This window comes from Chiloscyllium plagiosum, chromosome 29 (genome assembly GCF_004010195.1).
Source record: "Chiloscyllium plagiosum isolate BGI_BamShark_2017 chromosome 29, ASM401019v2, whole genome shotgun sequence".
Taxonomy (NCBI): domain Eukaryota; kingdom Metazoa; phylum Chordata; class Chondrichthyes; order Orectolobiformes; family Hemiscylliidae; genus Chiloscyllium; species Chiloscyllium plagiosum.
The window spans coordinates 19,827,122-19,846,415 of NC_057738.1; the positions used below are offsets into that span (position 1 = coordinate 19,827,122).

Consider the following 19,294-nt stretch of genomic DNA (forward strand, 5'->3'; position numbering starts at 1 on the left):
GCTCAGTGGATACTTCAAGTGGAGAAACCGGGGAGTCCCCGAGTCCAGGACCGAAGGAGTTATGGCCAGGATGAAATGGCTCGGCAGTGTTACTGACTCGCAGCTCCTCATTTCCTGACTTCAAATCGGAGGGCATTTCAGAAAGGGGCACGTGTAATATGTGAGTAGAGAGAAATAAACAATATGCCTTTCTATCTGAAAACATATGAAGGTGAAGACAAGCATATTTGTTGCAATTGTGCTGAAAATTGAAGCGAGGTGTGAATTTTATTGAGTGGTACTGAGTGAGCAATCCTTTTCGTGCTCCCTCCCACTATCTAAATTTCTGTCCCTCCGTTTCTCTGTTCGCTTTTTTTTTGAGGTGCCACTCTTTCTCTTCTTTCTTCCTTCCTTTATTTCCCTTCCCCATGTCTATTCCCTATCTGTACATGTTCTCGTTCCCCGTGCTGTGACTCAAGTGTTTCAATGTTTGGCATGCTTGACGGTATCACTCTGGCTATACAGGCAAATTTGGTCACCATCTTTCTCACACAGCAAGATTCCACAACCAAATGATTTGTGGAATCATTTCTGGTAAATGATTTGTTCATTCGTTTTGGTACTGTTGGTTGAGGTTTCTGTTTGGACCAGAAGGTATTCCAATTCTCTTCAATAAAAACACAGAATCTTCAGTATTCCGCTCCACTGTGGGATCAGATGTATGGGTGTAACATCCCACCTTGAGAAGTGGTACTTCTCACAGTGCCCTGTACGTCACGTTCAAACCTCAGTTCAGAATGTCACAGACTCATAGAATCTCTATTTGTGTGGAAGCAGGCCCTTCAGCCCATCAAGTCCACACTGACCCTCTGAACAGCATCCTACTCAGACCCACCTCCCTATCCTATCCCTGTATCCCTGCATTTTCCATGGCTAATCCACCTAACCCACATTTCCCTGGACATTATGGGCAGTTTAGCATGGCCAATCAACCCACATCTTTAGAATGTGAGCTAGATTTTCCCTGCAAGAGATTGCATAATCCAGCAAGGAATGGTCCAGTGTTTCCAAGCTAGTCTCCAACTTGAGGAATAAAAGAAAATCCCAGCAACTGAACCAATTCCCTGAATTTTCATGCGGGGTGGAGAGAGTGTCCAGTTTGGTTTAAATGATTGTGGAGCAATGATTCTATAGGTCCCAATCCCAAATTTGGCACCATGCACCATCAATTACTGTGGGATTGGGTGGGGGGGAAGTTGCAAAAGGGATGGTATGTACATCACACATACATGGTTCACAGAGGCTGCTGCACATTTGAAACCATGGTCACCATCAAACAAATGCAATTTTCTTAGTCGCTTGTCCAAAACATCTCTTGTGGTCTTGACCTTTTTTTTACAAATTTGTACTTTTCAAGGGAAAGTCTAAATTTATGAGAATTGTATGGACAGGTGGAGTACCACTTTGGATGGGTCCCAGGACACCTTTGGCAGAAGAAAAGTATCATTTGGGATTGTTAAAAGTAGAAATAAAAGTGAATAAGCAGTAGATAAACTCACTGGAGCTGTCAACCTGTCAAAGTATTTAAATCTCCTTGCCTGTATTTCTTTTTAAGAAAACGTTCAATATAAATTAGTAAGTACTCTTTTTCTTTTTGGGTCCAGTGACTTTGTTCAGAAGTATATCTGAAGTGTTACCTCTGATGTCTCTCCATAAATGTTGCAGGATCTGCTGAGATGATCTAGCAATTTCTGTTTTTGTTTCTGATGTCCAGCATCCACCATTCTTTGATTTTTTTTGTGAAGGACTTTTAGAAATCTGTTGAACTAAGTCTAAGGGTTGTCATTTTGAGATAAGTGCAGCATAAATGATTTCACAACCTACAATTATCACAGTCGGACACCTGTAAATTCATGGTTTGACTGACCATGTCAAGGGTTCATGGATACTTATATTTGTTACTTTTTAAATTTATAATTAAATACGTGAAGGTATATACTGTATACATTTAATGTTGGTTTAAGCATTTCTATCCATGAATGTGTGTTTTTTCAAAATTATGAGGTCATCAATAGATACATAGAGCTTTACTTGTTTTCATCTCAGTATGGGTCCTGAAGTGAATACTGGTGAATTAGCACTGAGGATGCAAGAGAAAAGAGTCACATGTGGGGTCAAGAGTTGGAACTAATGTCAACAGTAAAGCATCACATATGTTGGATACTTTAATAACAAAAAGAACATACAAACCTCAAGGTCAGATACAATTTGTGTATCTGTGGGAGCTTTTGTTACTGTCCACAGATGCTGCTTAATGTGGTATGTTTTACAGCCTTTCATTTTTCTTATTCCATCTTTTTATGGGATTGTTACAAAATCAAGCTTAGCACCGATGTAGCAAGTGGAGTCGGTTGCAGCGGTGATAGTTAAATAGCCTCAGAATGAAGGGACGACATTTAGAACCGAGATGAGGAGAAATTAGCGAGTTTTGTGAAGATTTGTAGCTCAGGTTTAGGTTTTGGATGTAAGTTTGCTCGCTGAGCTGAAAGGTTCATTTCCAGATGTTTCATTACCTTACTAGGCAACATCTTCAGTGGACCTCATGCAAAGCAATACTGAAAGTTCCTGCTTTCTATTTATATGTTTGGGTTTCTTTGGGTTGGTGATGTCATTTCCTGTGGTGATGTCATTTCCTATGGTGAAGTCACTTCCTGTTCCTTGTCTCAGGGGGTGGTGGATGGGGTCTAACTCGATGTGTTTGTTGGTAGAGTTCCTGTTGGAATGCCATGCTTCTAGGAATTCTAGGAGTAGTCTACTCAGACCCCTTGGCATTATGGTAGCCCACAAACCCACCAACACACTAAAACAGCAGCTAATGAACTTGAAAGACCCTATAAGACAATGAGCAAAACTAACGTCATTTACAAAATACCATGCAAGGACTGTAACAAACATGACATTAGACAAACAGGCAGAAAACTAGCCATCAGGATACATGAACACCAACTAGCCACAAAAATACATGACCTTCTCTCACTAGTATCCTCACATATGGATTAGGAAGGACACCACTTCGACTGGGACAACACATCCATTCTAGGACAAGCCAAACAAAGTCACGAGAATTCCTAGAAGCATGGCATTCCAACCGGAACTCTACCAACAAACACATCCAAGTTAGATTCATCTACCACCCGCCCTGAGAAAAGGAACAGAAAGTGACTTCACCACAGGAAGTGACATCACCAACCCAAAGAAACCCAAACATATAAATAGAAAGCAGGAATTTTCAGCATTGCTTCACATGACGTCCACTGAAGATGTTACCTAGTAAGGTAACGAAAGGTCCAGAAATGAACCTTTCAGCTCAGCGAGCAAATCTACATTCATGAGGAGAAATAACTTCACCCAGAGGGTGGTGAATCTGTGGAATTCATTGCGCAGAAGGCTATGGAGACCAAGTCACTGAGATTGATGGGTTCTTAAATAGCAAGGGGATCAAGGGTGACAGGGAGAAGGCAGGAGAATGGGTTTGAGAAACAGATCAAGAGACAGTGAGGTTTGCAGATGTTGGAGATCAGCATTGAGAGTGTGTTGCTGGAAAAGCACAGCAGGTCAGGCAGTATCTGCGGAGCAGGAAAATCCATGTTTCGGGCTGGAGCCCTACATCATCGAGAAACAGATCATGATGGAGCTGACTCGCAGAGTCAAATGGCATAATTCTGCTCTTATATCTTATGGTCTTATAAATAAAGTTGTGTGCAGTGCAGACTTGAGTTAGAGAGGAAAAAAAGGTGCTATCACCACTTGCAGGAGAGTCTCATCACAATGTGACAAGTTCAAATTGGTAGTGTCTATTCAAATTTTAACTTAGGACAGTATCATAGGAAAACATTCAAAGAAAATTTGCACAGATGCAATTTTTCCTATTGTGGATCAATATTACATGGATATGAATATGCATTGGTATATATCTTGTCTGATCATTTATATTTGTCAACACATACCTGATTGAATCTCGGATTATATGTGAATTATCCCCTGAATCGATCTGCCCAAGTAGTGCCACTCCCTTCCTCATGAAACCTGTAATTTTGTTTTCTCTTCAAGTATTTATGATACTCCCATTTGAACATTGCACTTGAATCTTCTTCTGTCACCCTTTCAGGTAATGCATTCCAGATCATATCAACCAAATCTTTACATCACCTGTGGTTCTTTTCCCAGTGACCTTAATTCTGTGTCCATTGGTTACTGATCTTAATGCCAAAGGAAACAGCTGCTCCTTAATTACACTGTCAAATCTATTCAGAATTTAGAACACCTCAATCAAATTTTCTCTTGAGCTTTGGTCTTTGGAGAACACTTCCAGTTTATCCATTTTCTCCACATATTTCTGAAGTCCCACGTTCCTGGTACCATTCTAATCAGGCACCTCTGTGTCCACTAAGATCCTGATATTCATCAGAAATCTATTGCCCAGATTTGAACACAATACTCCGGCTAAACCATAGCTCAGTTCTGTTATGATTAATATAGGATCCCACATTTTGTAAACGGTCTTCTTGAATTTTCATTTCATCCTCAAAGATTTGTGCACATGCAGCCCCCCCAACTCATTTGTATACTATTCATTTCAAATTGCTTCTCTGTGTTCTTACAACCAAAATATATAACTTCACACTTATCTGCATTAAATTTCATCTATCCTGTTCTCCCATTCCACAAATCTGTGTATGTTCTGTTCTATGCCCTTACACATTGGCTATTATCCTACTCATAGTTACAACATTCCGGAATTTTTTGTCTTCTGCTAACTTTCAAGTGATATCCTGGATACTCAAGTTCAAGTATTCAAACATTTAAAATATGTTTATTACACTGTACTGTATTACTTTTCTGCCCTGAACTCAAGCCACTAATCAATGACCACACGAAAGAAACCAACAGTTAGTAAAGCTGCTTTTCAGAATTCCTGTTTCATGTGCATTATCAATCTGAATCGGAATTCACTTGCAAATGGATGGCTTGGGTGAAGATAAAATGCAAGTTTGGGAATGTTAAAAGTCTGAAATTTTTAGCATGTCAGTCAGAATTTGATAGAGAAAGATGGTTGAAGTTTCAGGTGGGAGCAGAGTCTGATGGTGTTATGCGAATTCAGCATGCTGCGGTTTGATTCTGTGGAGAGTGGAGACAAACTCAACTTGTTTTGGTTGTGGCTGCCCCGTATAATCACAGCTAAGCCCAGGCATTGAATGAGGCAAATACACCATCAGTAAACGTAAGATCATAAATTAAACTTTTGTTCTCTATTGTAGTTACATTTCACAGTATCATGTGTACGTACATAATTTTTTTTTACAAATGTGTTTGTGTGTCCACATTTCTGTTTGATTATGTCCTGCCTGTTATAGAAATCAAGCAGTGTCATGTGCATATAACACAACACTCAATTAGAAGTAGTCAGTTGCTTGCTGCTTCTGTAAATGAAGTAACATTAAATGTCTACACGTCCAGCTATACTTCCAGCAAACCAGTAACAAACAATCGCTCAAATGCAACATGGAATCATATTGAAAGTAAAGGTTGAGCATTTTGTGTTGATGCCTAAAATATAACCAGTTATTATGATAGTTAAAGGATAAACTCCTGGAGCAGCATTTTGTGACCAAAGCAACTAAGATTTTATGCTGCATCAATCTGCATTTAAATGGGACCTTCAAGTGCTCTGCATTTCTCCAATTCATGTTCTGCATCCCTAATTTTCAATGCTGTACCATTTGCAGCCATGCTTTCAGCTACCTAGGTTTTAAGCTCTGTATTGCTCTCCAAATCTTGCTGTCTCTCTTGTTCATTCTGTTCCTTTAACATGTGCTTAAAATCAACCTCTGGGTGGCACAATGGCTAACACTGTTGCCTCACAGTGCCAGGCACCTGGGTTCAGTTCCACCCTCGAATGACTGTTTGTGTGGAATTTGCATGTTCTCCCTGTGTCAGTGTGGGTTTCCACCCACAGTCTAAAGATGTGCCGGTTAGGTGGATTGGCCATGCTAAATTGCCCAGAGTGTTCAGGGATGTGCAGGCTAGGAGGATTAACAATGGGAAATACAGGGATTGGGTGAGTCTGGGTGGGATGCTCTTAGGAGGGTTGGTGTGGACTTGCTGGGCTGAATGATCTTCTTCCACACTGTAATGATTCAATGATTAAGGTTTTGGTCACCTATCTGGATACCTCTTTACATAGCTGGATGTTATTTTTTTTCTGATAATATTATTCTACAGCACAGTAGATGATTTAAGTGAACATTGTTGTTCTTCACTTGACCTCAGAGTTCCCAAACCAGAAAAGAACAGAAATGAAACAGCAGTCTTCCCTGTCCAAAGGCAATATATTGGCCCCTAGAATGAGAGGAGCATGGAACTGGGTAGATGTTTAATTTTGCATCTCCTGTCATCACGTTGCTAAGCTTGCACTACCTCGCCTGCAGATTCCCAGAGGTGGAATCAGGGATGGAAAGATCAACTGCCCACAAGGGGCAGGTAACAAATTAAGGTAGGTTAAGGACCAAATTGAGCCAGTTATCAGAGGCTGACTACAGAATCGGTGGTCTCCAGTTGCAGATGTGAACTAGGAGGGCAGCACACCAGAGAAACTCTGAGTCCCTCCTCAATTGATTAGCCACGGCCTCCCACCATCAAGGTCAAATGAGTTTCCTGATCCTGTCCAGAGTAGAGACAAAGACTCATTTTTTCTGAATTGGCAAATTAGACAACAGGGCATCCTGATCTTCAAAGTGGGCTGGTGGGTGCTGTATTAAGGCTTGCGGGTCATCGGAGGCCATTCAACATGGAAGGAGCTGCACCCTGCAAATGGGGGTGTGAGAGAGAATATGTCTACATCTCAGGTCACTCTCAACACTTTTAAAATAATTAATTTTAAAAATGGCCTCAGCTGTCGGCCACCGTCATGGTGGGATGCTGTTTCATTTCTTTTCCTGCCTGGTTTAGGAACTCTGAGGTCAAGTGATGCATTTAAAACTCTTACAGTGCTGTAGAGTAATATTATCACTCATTACACCTTGATGTATCTCTGCTGGGTGGAGTTAAAAGATTCTTAATTGAAACTAGAGCAGCCCCACCAGCTCCCCTAGTGTTCTGGCCAATATTTATCCATCAGTCAGTCCCTTTGTACAGATTATCTGGTCATTATTACTTTGGTATTTATGGGACTTCACTGTGCATAAATTGTTTGCCAAGGTTCCAAAATTACAACAGGGACCACACTTCAAAAGTGCTTAATTAGCTGTAAAATCACTTTTGGACATGGCGAGATTGAATAATTTCCAGTAAAAATACAAGCTTGACTGATCTTTAGATCAGCATTTCAAATTCACCCTGTGGTTTCAAACATTGCTAGCAGTTTATTAATTATAGATTTTGATGAGCATTTCAGTGTTATTTGTCGATCTAGCTCCTGTGCTTAACCATTTCTGATGTGCAAGGTCAGAAATCTGTATTACTGTCAAGATCTCTGCTAGTGTTCCATCTTCAACCTATGAAAACATGATGTCTTTGAGGTTTCCCCTCCAAATTGCTCACTTGAAATAGGGAACTCAGTAATTTGCCAACCCGCTGCTTTTCCTGCTTTAAACGCGTTTTGTCTCGTGCTTGTGAATTGTTATGCAACTGAAACTGCTTGTACTAATCTTAATGAAGAAGTTGATGTGTGAAGAATGTGTAAAACATTACATGGTTTATCAGATCTACAGGCTACTGACATGCAGGTAGTTTTGATGTTTCATTCGTCAGTGTCTGGAGAAGATATTTGACAAATTGTGAGAACCTCCTTCAAAGAGGTTGCATTGTGAAAGGGAAATACAGTGATATTTTACCTCGTGACTGCTCATCACAGTCATCAACAAAAACAGCTTTGCTCAGCAAACTGTTCTGCAATATTGTTTGGCCTGAATATAAAACCCAGCTACAGTAATTGGTTGAATGATGATGAATAGAGCTAATTAGTTGGTCAAAAGTACTCAATGGTTATTGAGTAGAAATTAGCATCAGAGCACTTCACATTCAGAAATTATGTAAAATTAGGTTTAAAGATGAATGATTCTCTCAGTAATATTTCATTGGTAGTGGGTAAAGACGCAGCTACTAGGTACTAGATAAGAGAGGTTATTTTTAAAGTAACTTGAATTGAGAGTTTGTTTCTTGAGCTTTGCAGTCACAAGGAAGGGAAACAAGCCAATAAATTCACCATGTGGTATTTTTTGAAACACCTCTGCGGTCCGACAATATTCTTAGAATTGCCTCAGTTCTGTGGAGACTTTGCATAAAACAGTTATTATTACTGGGTCAACAAATTGTCTACTTGAGAGAGTTTTTACTCAAAAGGATGGACCCAAGTGCCAACCAACAGTGAAACAGGTTGCTGATGGTGCGAGTTTTGTTCCAGTGTTGTAGTCAGGATTTGGAGTTCAGGTACTCAAGTAATTTCTAATATTTAAAAGTCCACATATTACAACAAAATGAATAAAGCTAGTTTTTAATTCAAATTGAAATGATCTGAAAGTATACCAACCAGTCTGAGCTATTTGTGGAGTTATCAGTGATGAATTTTAATTTTAATTCCATCACCACCCCTTCAGCATTCTCCCTGAACAGAGCCACCTTGAATAGAACGTGAGTGCTCATAAGCAAGCCACTTCTTTCTTTAGAAAATGGGCACTAGACATTTATATAGCACCCCTTCCATTGAGTTAAGCACTTCTGACATACAATGATGTACAGTATGTAATATGTATTAGCGTAACTTACCAGTAGTCCTATGACAATACAGTCAATGTCTATAATCCATACAATCTCAAAAGACAAGTGTTGCAGATGTGTGAAAATGCAATCATCTGAATTGGGATCAGGAGTAGGCTACTCAGCCCTTTAGCCAGCTAAAAAAAATGGATGTATATCACCGTTTCTTCACTTCCTCCGGAGCAAGATCCTGAAATTCCCTAATAGAAGTGTGGGTGCACCTACCATCTGACAGCAGTGTTTCAAGGAGGTGACTCACATTGCCGCTGTTTCGGAGCTGGGGGTAGAGAGTCTGCTTGGGGAGTCTCATGGGAGACCCATGCCCTGACATACCTCCTTAAAAGTGCTGACGATGATCTGGAGTACATTCTCTGAGAGTTCACTTACACCAGCATCATCTGCATACTGCAACAAAATGACACTGGTTGGGGTGACGTTGGTTTTGGCTTAAAGATAGCAGAAGTTGAATAATTTCTCGCTGATTCTATAAGTTAGCTGCACTCCAGCGGGATGATTGTTGGCGGTGAGGAGAAGTATTGCAATGAGTTTGAGAACAACGTTTCTACACTGGGTTCTGGGAGCAAACCAGAATCAAATATGGACAAGAAGCAAAAAAAATGAACAAGCTGTGGATGTTGGAAATCTGAAACAAAAACAGATGATGTTGGAAAATCTCAGCCGGTCTGGCAGCCTCTGTAGAGAGAAGCCTGAGTTAACATTTCAGGTCCAGTGACCCTTCTTCAGAATAAGAAACTGTGGGAGGTGGAAATCCTCAGCAGCTCAGGCAGCATCGGTGGAGAAAGAGTGAATATTCCGGCTCAAGTCCATTCAGTCTTCAATAATCAGCCGCTCCATGTTGCTCCACACCTTTGGTGCTCCACCCACTCATCACCACCGCTGCGGGAAGTTTTGTCACGGATTCTGCAAGATGCTAAGACATGGAGTCACTGAGGTCACATTCAATTTCCTCAGACACGACCATTGTACCACAAGAGCCTGACTTTGATTAGGACTCTTAAGGCATTGTTTGTGTAACATGGATTGTAGTGATTATAATGAGGTCAGCCAGCTGGACAGCATAGAAAATGAGCTCTCTGATTGGGTCTGTTAATCTGGTCTAACCAGGGAGCCCCTGGCTGGCACAAAAGGGCAAACATCAGGAATATCGAGCCCTTGGTCTGTCTGACTCAGTAAAAGCCAGTGCAATTGTCAAAGGCATCTGTAAATAAAAGGTGATTAGTGATGGGACACCAGCCTCTGAAGAGTTATTTCAGTTTGTTAGGGATGAGGGTTGATTTATCAGCATCAGTGAGGTTGATGATGCTAGCTTGAAGTTGGAGTATGTGAGACTGATGAGTTGCTGTATGCTGGGAAAATGATAGCACGCGATGAGGTGGACAGTCAACATGTGAACAGAAACAATAGTACACTTGCTTTTATATGACACCTTTGTCAAATGCTTTGTACAATGAATTGCCTTCATAAGTTCAGTGACACACAATATATGGCAGTAAAACGAAGCAGTAATAGAGGTGGAGAGATCATTGTTAGAATGCAGGAAACAGAAGTGTTGAATACGTTTCCAGGTATTGAATGGCACTAAAAGTGTTAGTGAGGAATCGAAAGGTGAAATTAATGAACTTAAGAGAATCAAGGAGAAGGCTATAGTGTCAGAAAGAAGAATGGAGGTAATAAAGTAGGAGATTTGATAGTATAAAGTGCAGGCAGCTTTGTTCTGTCATAAAAATAAGATGAACAAAGGTGAAGGCTGGGGATTTTGTGGAAAGTATGAATACATTAGTGGATGTACTTGAAGAGCCAGTTGTACAAGTGAGAATTAACAGCATGCTTAAGCAGAAAGTCACAGGTCCTCAAAAATTAGTTTAGGGACCTTACATGAAAAGTAAATGACATAAGAAAAGACCGTGCAATCTTTCACTGACCCTTCCTGATGCTCCCACCTACTAGTGTTTTGTATCTAACAGTATTTGAAGTGCGGTATGCCGGTTAGAATCATAGAATCCCTACAGTGTGGATGCAGATGGTCACACCAACCCTCTGAAGAGCATTCCATCCAGACCCCTCCCCCACCAATTCTCTCTCCCTGTCACCCTGAATTTCCCATGGCCTGCATATCCCTGTAAATTATAGGCAATTTAGTATGGCCGATTCTCTTAACTTGCCATCTCTTATTTTGTTTATAAAGTTTCATTGTTTTTCTAAATTCTGTCTGAACTTATTTTGCACAGATGTAACTTTGTGTTCTCTTGGATCTATAGTTACTTCCGGATGTCATTTGATACTTTTATGTATTCCAGCATATTAACTATTTTCTAAATTGCTTCTGCGCATCCAGGACATTTATGTAGATGTGACAACAGAGGCCAAAACATCTTCCTCAATGTTATGGCTTGGATTTTCACCTTAGCGTTGGGAAATTTGTTGGTTCAGCCTGTCTATGGAGACAGTGCCTGCAAAGGTGAGATTTTCATTATGGGAAGGTGGGTGTGACTTTGTGTTGTAACTGCTACCCAGGGAAAGAGTTCAAATCCAGCCAGTGAGGCTGCTTTGCACACCTTGGCACACCGAAGCTTGGTTCTAGTTGGAATAAAAGCAATAAATCAGAAAGAAACCAATATCCTTCAGCCCTCACACTTGCCAAGTCTTCTCCATCCAAACTATAGCCCTCCACCCATCCACATTGAAGCTTATACCCTCCCTGTTAACCTATGCACCTCAACCCATCCCATCATGATGGCATGGTGGCTTAGTGGTTAGTGCTGCTGCCTCACAGTCCTGAGTTCGATTCCACCCTGGGGCAATTGGCTTTGTGGAATTTGCAAATCCTCCCCATGTTGGCATGGGTTTCCTCTGGGGTGCTCTGGTTTCTTCCCACAGTTCAAAGATGTGCAGGGTTAGGTGGATTGGCCATGTTAGATTGTCCGTTGTGTTCAGGTATGTGCAGGCTAGGTGGATTATGTATGGGAAATGCAGGGTTACAGGGATAGATTGGGGGGAGGGGGAGCTCTGGATGGGATGCTCCTCAGAGGGTTGGTGTGGACTCGATGGGCCAAATGGCCTGCTTCCACACTGTAGTTATTCTGTGGTCCTGGATCCTCCAACCTTCTATGCCAACATATGACCTTCCAGTGACCACCTTAATCCCACATACCTGCCATGCCCACCCAGGGAACTTATAGAGTCATAGAGATGTACAACATGGAAACAGACCCTTCAGTCCAACCCGTCCATGCCGATCAGATATCCCAACCCAATCTAGTCCCACCTGCCAGCACCTGGCCCATATCCATCCAAACCCTTCCCATTCATATACCCATCCAAATGCCTCTTAAATGTTGCAATTGTACCAGCCTCCACCACATCCTCTGGCAGCTCATTCCATACATGTACCACCCTCTGCGTGAAAAAGTTGCCCCTTAGGTCTCTTTTATATTTTTCCCCTCTCACTCTAAACCTATGGCCTCTAGTTCTGGACCCCCCGACCCCAGGGAAAAGACTTTGTCTATTTATCCTATCCATACCCCTCATAATTTTGTACTCCATGCACATTCACCCAATACAAAGCCTGGAGTAACAATAGCAGTAATTGTTTTGTAACTCATTTGTAACTTTCTGAAAAAAATTCCTTTTCTGCAGTCTTGCAAAAGTGATAATCAACCAGACCTTTTAAGTATAGATAGTAGAAACTGAAAACATTTGACACCTCTTTTCTGTAAATTAACATTGGGCAATTGAGAAATAGACCCAGGAGAGTAGAGCTACAAATAAGGTGGTGCTTCACTCAAACACAGATGTTTTAAAAAAAAGATATCAGGGTCTGAATTAGAAATCATGCCAGTGAACTTTCCCTGAACTGTGTCCAGTACAAGTAAATCCCTCTTTAAATAAGGAGACCAAAACCAAGTATGCAAGGTGTGGACTCACCAATGCCTTGCAGCACGATAGAAAGACGCCCTCACTCCCATGCTCCATCACCAGAAACTATGGAATTGTACAAGATTACAACTGATGCTTCCACTATCTCTGTAACCACTTCTTTTACGAGCATAGGATTATAGAGCACCAAGTGCAGAGGACTTGCGATCCTTTAATTTTCTAATGTTCTAATTTCCATTCACCATGGTGATAATACAGCTGTAGGCAGCTAATTTGATGTTCTCTTAAGTCCCCTTTGGATGGGAGTCAGAATGTGACTTCAAAGCTGTGGATAACTCTCTAAATCTCACAAATCTCTGAAGAACACATTGTATGAAAATGGAAAGACATGGATTCAGAAGTAATTTCTCCTTGTTTTGAAATTAATGCCAGATGATCCATGCTTTTTTTTTTACATTGAACATGAGACACAGTGTAGGTTATTGCCACTTTTCATGTTAGCTGAATAAAATGCCAGACTCAGCACTTATAACTGAAGAGGTGAGAATAACTTTCTGTAGTGAATCTGGGTCCCAAAGTCCACAGAGCTTTTTTTTTGTTGCTAGATATTGAATGGACTAGCTGAGGAATTAAAACCATTGTTAAAATTTTAGTGCAAGTTCCAGTTCCTGATCATAGAAAGATTTAGCATAGCAAGAGGCCATTTGCCTTATTATTACTGCTTTGACTGCTTGGCAGAGTTCTCCAATTAATCCCATTCCATGTATCTTCCCCATGGTCTTGCAACCGTTTTTTTTCTCTTCATCTGTTTCAGATCACACAAACGCATTGTGCAAAATGAAAATCAGTTCTCATCCAACCATAAATCTGTGTCCTCTGATAACTAACCCACCTACCACTATAAACAGTTTATTTTTACTCTGTCAGAGCCATTCATAGTTTTGAATGCCTCCATCAAATTCAATCACCTTCTCTGTCCTGCAGACAGTAGAGTCATATACCCATCCAGATGTCTTTTAAAAGTTGTAATTGTACCAGCCTCCACTTCCTCTGGCAGCTCATTCCATACATGCACTACCCTCTGCATGAAAAAATTACCCCTCAGGTCCTTTTTAAATCTTTCTCCACTCACTTTATACCTATGTCCTCTAGTTTGGACTCCCCCACCCTAGGAAAAAGACCATAGCTGTTCAATCTAGCCATGCCCCACATGATTTTATAAACATCTATAACGTCACTCCCTAGTTTCCAATGCTCCAGAAAAAATGTCCAGCCTATCCAACCTCTCTCTGTAGCTCAAACCCTCCAGTGATGGCAATTTCCTTGTAAAGTTTTTCTGTATCCTCTCAAGTTTAGCAACATCCTACTCATAGAGGGGCAACCGGAATTGTATGCAGTTTTCCAAAAGTGGCCTCACCAATGTCTTGTACAGCCGCAAAATGACATCCCAATTCCTATACTCAGTGTTATGGCCAGTAAAGGCAAGCACGCCAAACGTTTTCTTCACCACACTGTCTCCTACGACTCCATTTTCAAGGAACTCTGCACCTGCTCCTCAGGTCTCTTTGTTTGACAATGCGCCCCGGGGTCCCACTATTAACTGTATAAATCCAGTTTGCCTTACTAAAATGCAACACCTCACATTTATCTAAATTAAACTTCATCTGCCACTCCTTGGCCCATCAGCCCATCTGATCAAGGTGCTGTTGTATTCTGAGATAATCTTCGTCACTGTCCATTTTGCTATCTATTTTGATGTCATCTGAAAACTTACTAACTATATTCACATTTAAATCATTTATATAAATGATGAAAAGCAGTGGAGCCAGCACTGATCCTTCTGGCACACCATTGGTCACAGGCTTCCACTCTGAAAACAACCCTCCACATTACCCTCTGTCTCCTACCTTCAAGCCAATTTTGTATCCATTTGGCAAGCTCCTTCTGTATTCCATGTGATCTAATCTTACTAAGCAGTTGACCATGTGGAACCTTGTCGAACGCTTTGCTGAAGTCCATATGGACAACATCTACTGTTCTGCCCTCATCAATCTTTTTTGTCACTTCTTCAGAAAACTCAATCAAGTTAGTGAGTCATGCTTTCTCACATACAAAGCCATGCTGACTATCCTTAATTAGTCCTTGCCTTTCCAAATGCGTGTATATCATATTTCACAAAATCCCCTCCAACAACCTACCTACCACTGACTTGAAGTTCACTGCTGTATAGTTCCCTGGCTTTTCCTCACAGCCTTTCTTCAATAATCACACCATATTAGCCAACCTGCAGTTTTCTAGCACTCACCCATGGCAATCGTTCATACAAATAGTCCAGCAAGGGGGCTAGCAATCTCTTCCCAAGATTTCCACAAAGCTCTTGGAATCTCCTGATCAAGTTCCAATAATTTATCTAGCTTTGTGTCCAGCATCTCTTTTCAAGACATCAATATTTCCCCAAGCTCCCTGGCTTCCAAATTCTTGTCAACAATAAATACTGATGCAAAATATTTATTTACATCTCCCCCACCTACTGTGGTTCCACACATAAATGGCCAAGTTGACATTTAAGGGGGTCCAGTCTCTCTATAGTTACTCTTTTGCCTTTTATGTATTTATGCAATCTCTTTGGACTCTCTTTAACTCTATTTTTCAAAGCTATCTCTTGTCCCCTTTTTGCCCTCCTGATTTCCCTCTCAAGTATATGTCTACTGCCCTTATACTGTTCAAGGAATTCATTTGACCTCAGCTGTTCAAACTTGATCTATGTCTCCTTTTTCTTGATCAGACTCTCAGCTTCTCTAGTCATCCAGCATTCCCTACACCCACCAGCCTTGCCCTTCACCTTGACAGGAACATACTGTCTCTGACCTCTCATTATCTCATTCTTAAAGGCCTCCAACTTCCCATCCATCCCTTTACCTGTGCATAGCCTCCCCAATCAGCTTTTGAAAGTTCCTGTCTAATACCATTAAAATTGGGCTTACTCCAATTTAGAACTTTAACTTTTTGATCAGTTCTAAACATTTCCATAACTATTTTAAAACTAATAGAATTATGATCACTTGCTCCAAAGTGCTCCCCCACTGATACCTCAGTCACTCGCCCTCCCTTATTTCCTAACTGAAGGTTAAGTATTGCTCCTTCTCTAGTTGTTAGATCCACATATTGAATAAGAAGGTTTTCTTGTGCACACTTAAATTCGTCCCCACCTAAGTCCTTAACACTTTGACAATCCCAGTCTGTGTTTGGAAAGTTCAAATCCCCAGTCATGACATCCATATTTTGCTTACACATATCTGCGTTCTCCTTATATATTTGCTTCTCAATTTCCCACCAACTATGGGAGGGCCTATCAAGGTGATCATCCCTTTCTTATTTCTCAGTTTCACCCATATAACTTAAGTAGATGATCTCCCAGGAATATCCACCCTAAGTACAGCTGTAATGTTCTCCCTAATCAAAAATGCCATTCCCCTCTCCTCTCTTGCCTCCCTTTCTCTCCTTCCAGTAGAATCTATACCCTGCTACATTAAGATATCCATTTTTCATAAGGTCCAGGGCAACTGAAGACAAAATTAGTGAGTTTGGGCAGGATCACAGTCAGCATTATTAGCAAGAAAACTGTAAGCCATAGGGCCCCCTCCCCTCAGTATTCCTTGAGTTTCAGGTGAGGGAGAAAATGCTACAGAAGAATGAATGAACTGAGTCCAGTCGGAATTCAGTCACATGGCCAACAAGGGGTGCAATCTGAGGCAGAATCAAGTGCTAAGAGCAACTGGGGGAAAAGATCATGTGTACTTCATTCATGATTCATTATTCATAGGGACTAGATCATTGTTTGCTAGCATAGTAAACAGCAAGTCTATATGGCTGAAAGGCAGTACTGACATCTTTGTCTTTTGTGTGCTAAGAACAGAGTGGCTTGAAATGTGAACATTGGTAATTTGGTGTTGGATGGATATTTAGTGGTCTTGTGGGTATAAGGCCTAGAGCAGACAGTTCCTGAAAAGTGTCATTGCATGCTGGAATCTATTGAAAATGAGAGATTCACAGACCTCCCTTACATGTCTGACATTGCCATGCCATCTGGTACTGAACTGCAACTTGATCCGTCCTCCCTATTCTCAATGTTAGCTCAGATGTCTGGCTCCTCCGAATATATGGTTGACAAGGATTATCTTAATGAGGGTGTGCAACATTGTATGTTCCTGCAGCATTTTAAGCTGTTTATTAAAAGAGCTCTGCAAGAGTGTTGCAAGCAGCTGAACACTATTTTCAGCAACTCAGTGGTTTTTAAACAATTAAGTCGTAGGATGTGGTCATCGCTGGCCAGGCCAGCATTTATTACTATCCCTTTTGCCATTAAGAAGCTGTTGGTGAGCTGACCACTTGAACTGCTGCAATCCATTGGTGTAGCTACATTTATAATGTTGTTAGAGAGGGAGTTCCAGTGACACTGAAAAAATGGTTCCAACTCAAGATTTTGTGTGGCCTGCAGAGGAACTTGCAATTCTATGTTTCTGCTGCCCTTGGCTTTTTAAATGGTAGTGATCATGGAATTGGAAGCCTTGGTGAATTTTAATAGTGCATCTTGGAGATGTTTGGTATTGAAAGGAGTGAATGTGAATGTGGTTCCAATCAAGCAGATTGCTTTGACCTGGATGGTGAGAGGCTTCTTATGAGTTGTTGGACTGGTACTCATCTAGGTAAGTAAAGCACACTGTGACTTGTGCCTTGTCGATGGTGAACTCACTTTGAGGAAGTCTGGATTACTAATACAGTGACAGTACCACAGTGCCATCCCTCTGCTCCGTATTAGTGCATCCACAGCACTCCAACAGAGCTCAAGGCTTTCTGACTGGTGTTCTCAGCTAGTGTTGAGGGACAGTGCCTTTCAACCGGAACTAATCCTTGCATGTGTGTGAGTGCCTGAAACAGCTGTCGCACTTGGGGGCCGTGAAAAATGCATGCATGACGACAGCTCCCTGGGAACTGAGCGCACATCTGTGCTCATGCATTGGGTGTATGTTAACAGAGTGGAACTCGTTTTGTTCATAAACATTGCAAACTAGTCCCAGGGAGCTCTGATCGCCATATGTATGTGTGTGTGTGTCACTAATCGCCTGGACCTGTGGGAAAGCCACCATGCATTCCAAACCCACAGATCTTTTCTTTCGTCGGTCAGTTCAGAACTGGGGGCAGTTTTAAAACTAGAGATTGTCCTTTTCAAAGAAAGAGGAGGAGAATCTTTTTTCCATGTATTGTGCGACTGTGAAGCACTTTGTCTCAGAAGGAGGCAGAGGGGTAGGTCATTGAGTACTTTTACGATTAGACATGGGGAATCCAGCATTACTGAGGATAAGTGGGAATTTGCAATTTGAAACACAAATAGATCAGCTTATTGAATTGCAGAGCAAGTTCGAGTGGCAACATTGTCTACTTATGGCCCGATATCCCATGTTAGCGTCTTTCATCTTGGCTCTCTAGATCCAGTCTAAGCCACACAAAATCTCTGGCTCTTGGAAAGACGGCATACTTAGCCTCTTTGATACAGTTATGTGCAGCTGCCTGTGGGATTTTCGCACATGCCCCTGATGAGCCTTGGAATGAGCAGCTGGTGTAGTAATTTAATGTTGTCGTAATTAGTGCTGGGATCCCTCCCAGTCCAAGGGTGTCACAATGGAGAGCATACAGCAACTCATTCCATAGGTGTCTATGACCATGGTTGATATTGCCTCTCCAACGTCTGCAGGTAATCAAGGCAGGAGTGATAGACTTTAGGACATGCCTTTTGACCTGTGTTGGGAGATAGCCTTGGTTGGTATTCTCCTATTTGCCCTCAGCATCTGGCCCTGCCTCTAGTTGCACCCTTGGTTTGTCTTCTAGCTGCTGTTTGATTGGCCCTGGATCCATTGTTCTCCTGCGTAGGTGCTCCTTTGTCTGAAGCTCCCTAGACAGTGAATGGACGAGGCCCATTCTTTCTGCAGAAGTTCAACAGAGAATAAAACCTGGTATGGGTGTTTTCTCCAAGGGGGATATGACTCCGCCTACTAACTCCTTCTCTGCAATTGTGAGCACTTTTTCTCCTTGGCATCTAGACCTCCAATCGCATCAACCAACAGCAGGTTCAGTGTTTAGGTGACTTCCTGTTCACCCAGCTACGTAATTGGCTGAGTGCTGTGCCTCCAGCCAGCCATTCCCATCATAGGTAGAAGTGAATCCCCACTACCACCCCTTCCAGATGCACCGTGAGGATCTTCTACACCAAGGTGATTGCATACCATCCAATAGTCCAGCTGAGGCATAACCTATCTTTTATAAAGATTTAGCATAAGTATGGTTTTTGGACTCTAGTTTCCCATTGAAGTTAAAGTTTCCATACGCTTTATTAACAGATTTAGAACTTGTCCTTCTACCGTCAGAGATTTGTGTATGTTTCCCCCACACCCACCTCACCCTCTCCCCTTGGATTTCTGACCTTGAAATTGTACTTACAGTTATCCCATGTAGTTCATACAGCCTCGTCTCATTTTTTGTGACTAAAATCCATCACTTTGCACTTTTCTGCATTACATTTCACCAAACCTGTGCTTGCCCGTTTAAC

At 41.6% G+C, this 19,294-nt stretch overlaps 1 protein-coding gene across 4 annotated transcripts in view; it reads left to right on the forward strand.

The window, feature by feature from the left end:
• LOC122564410 (catenin delta-2-like) overlaps positions 1-19,294 on the forward strand; it is a 1,204,994-nt gene that overhangs the window by 641,443 nt on the left and 544,257 nt on the right. Inside the window, exon 1 of one of the 4 annotated variants that reach the window (XM_043719234.1) lies at positions 59-160. The exons of the other annotated variants lie outside the window; for them this stretch is intronic. The gene's annotated coding sequence lies outside the window, so the exon portion shown is untranslated. Of the gene's footprint in view, positions 1-58; positions 161-19,294 lie in introns of those variants that run through there. 4 annotated transcript variants of the gene reach the window in all.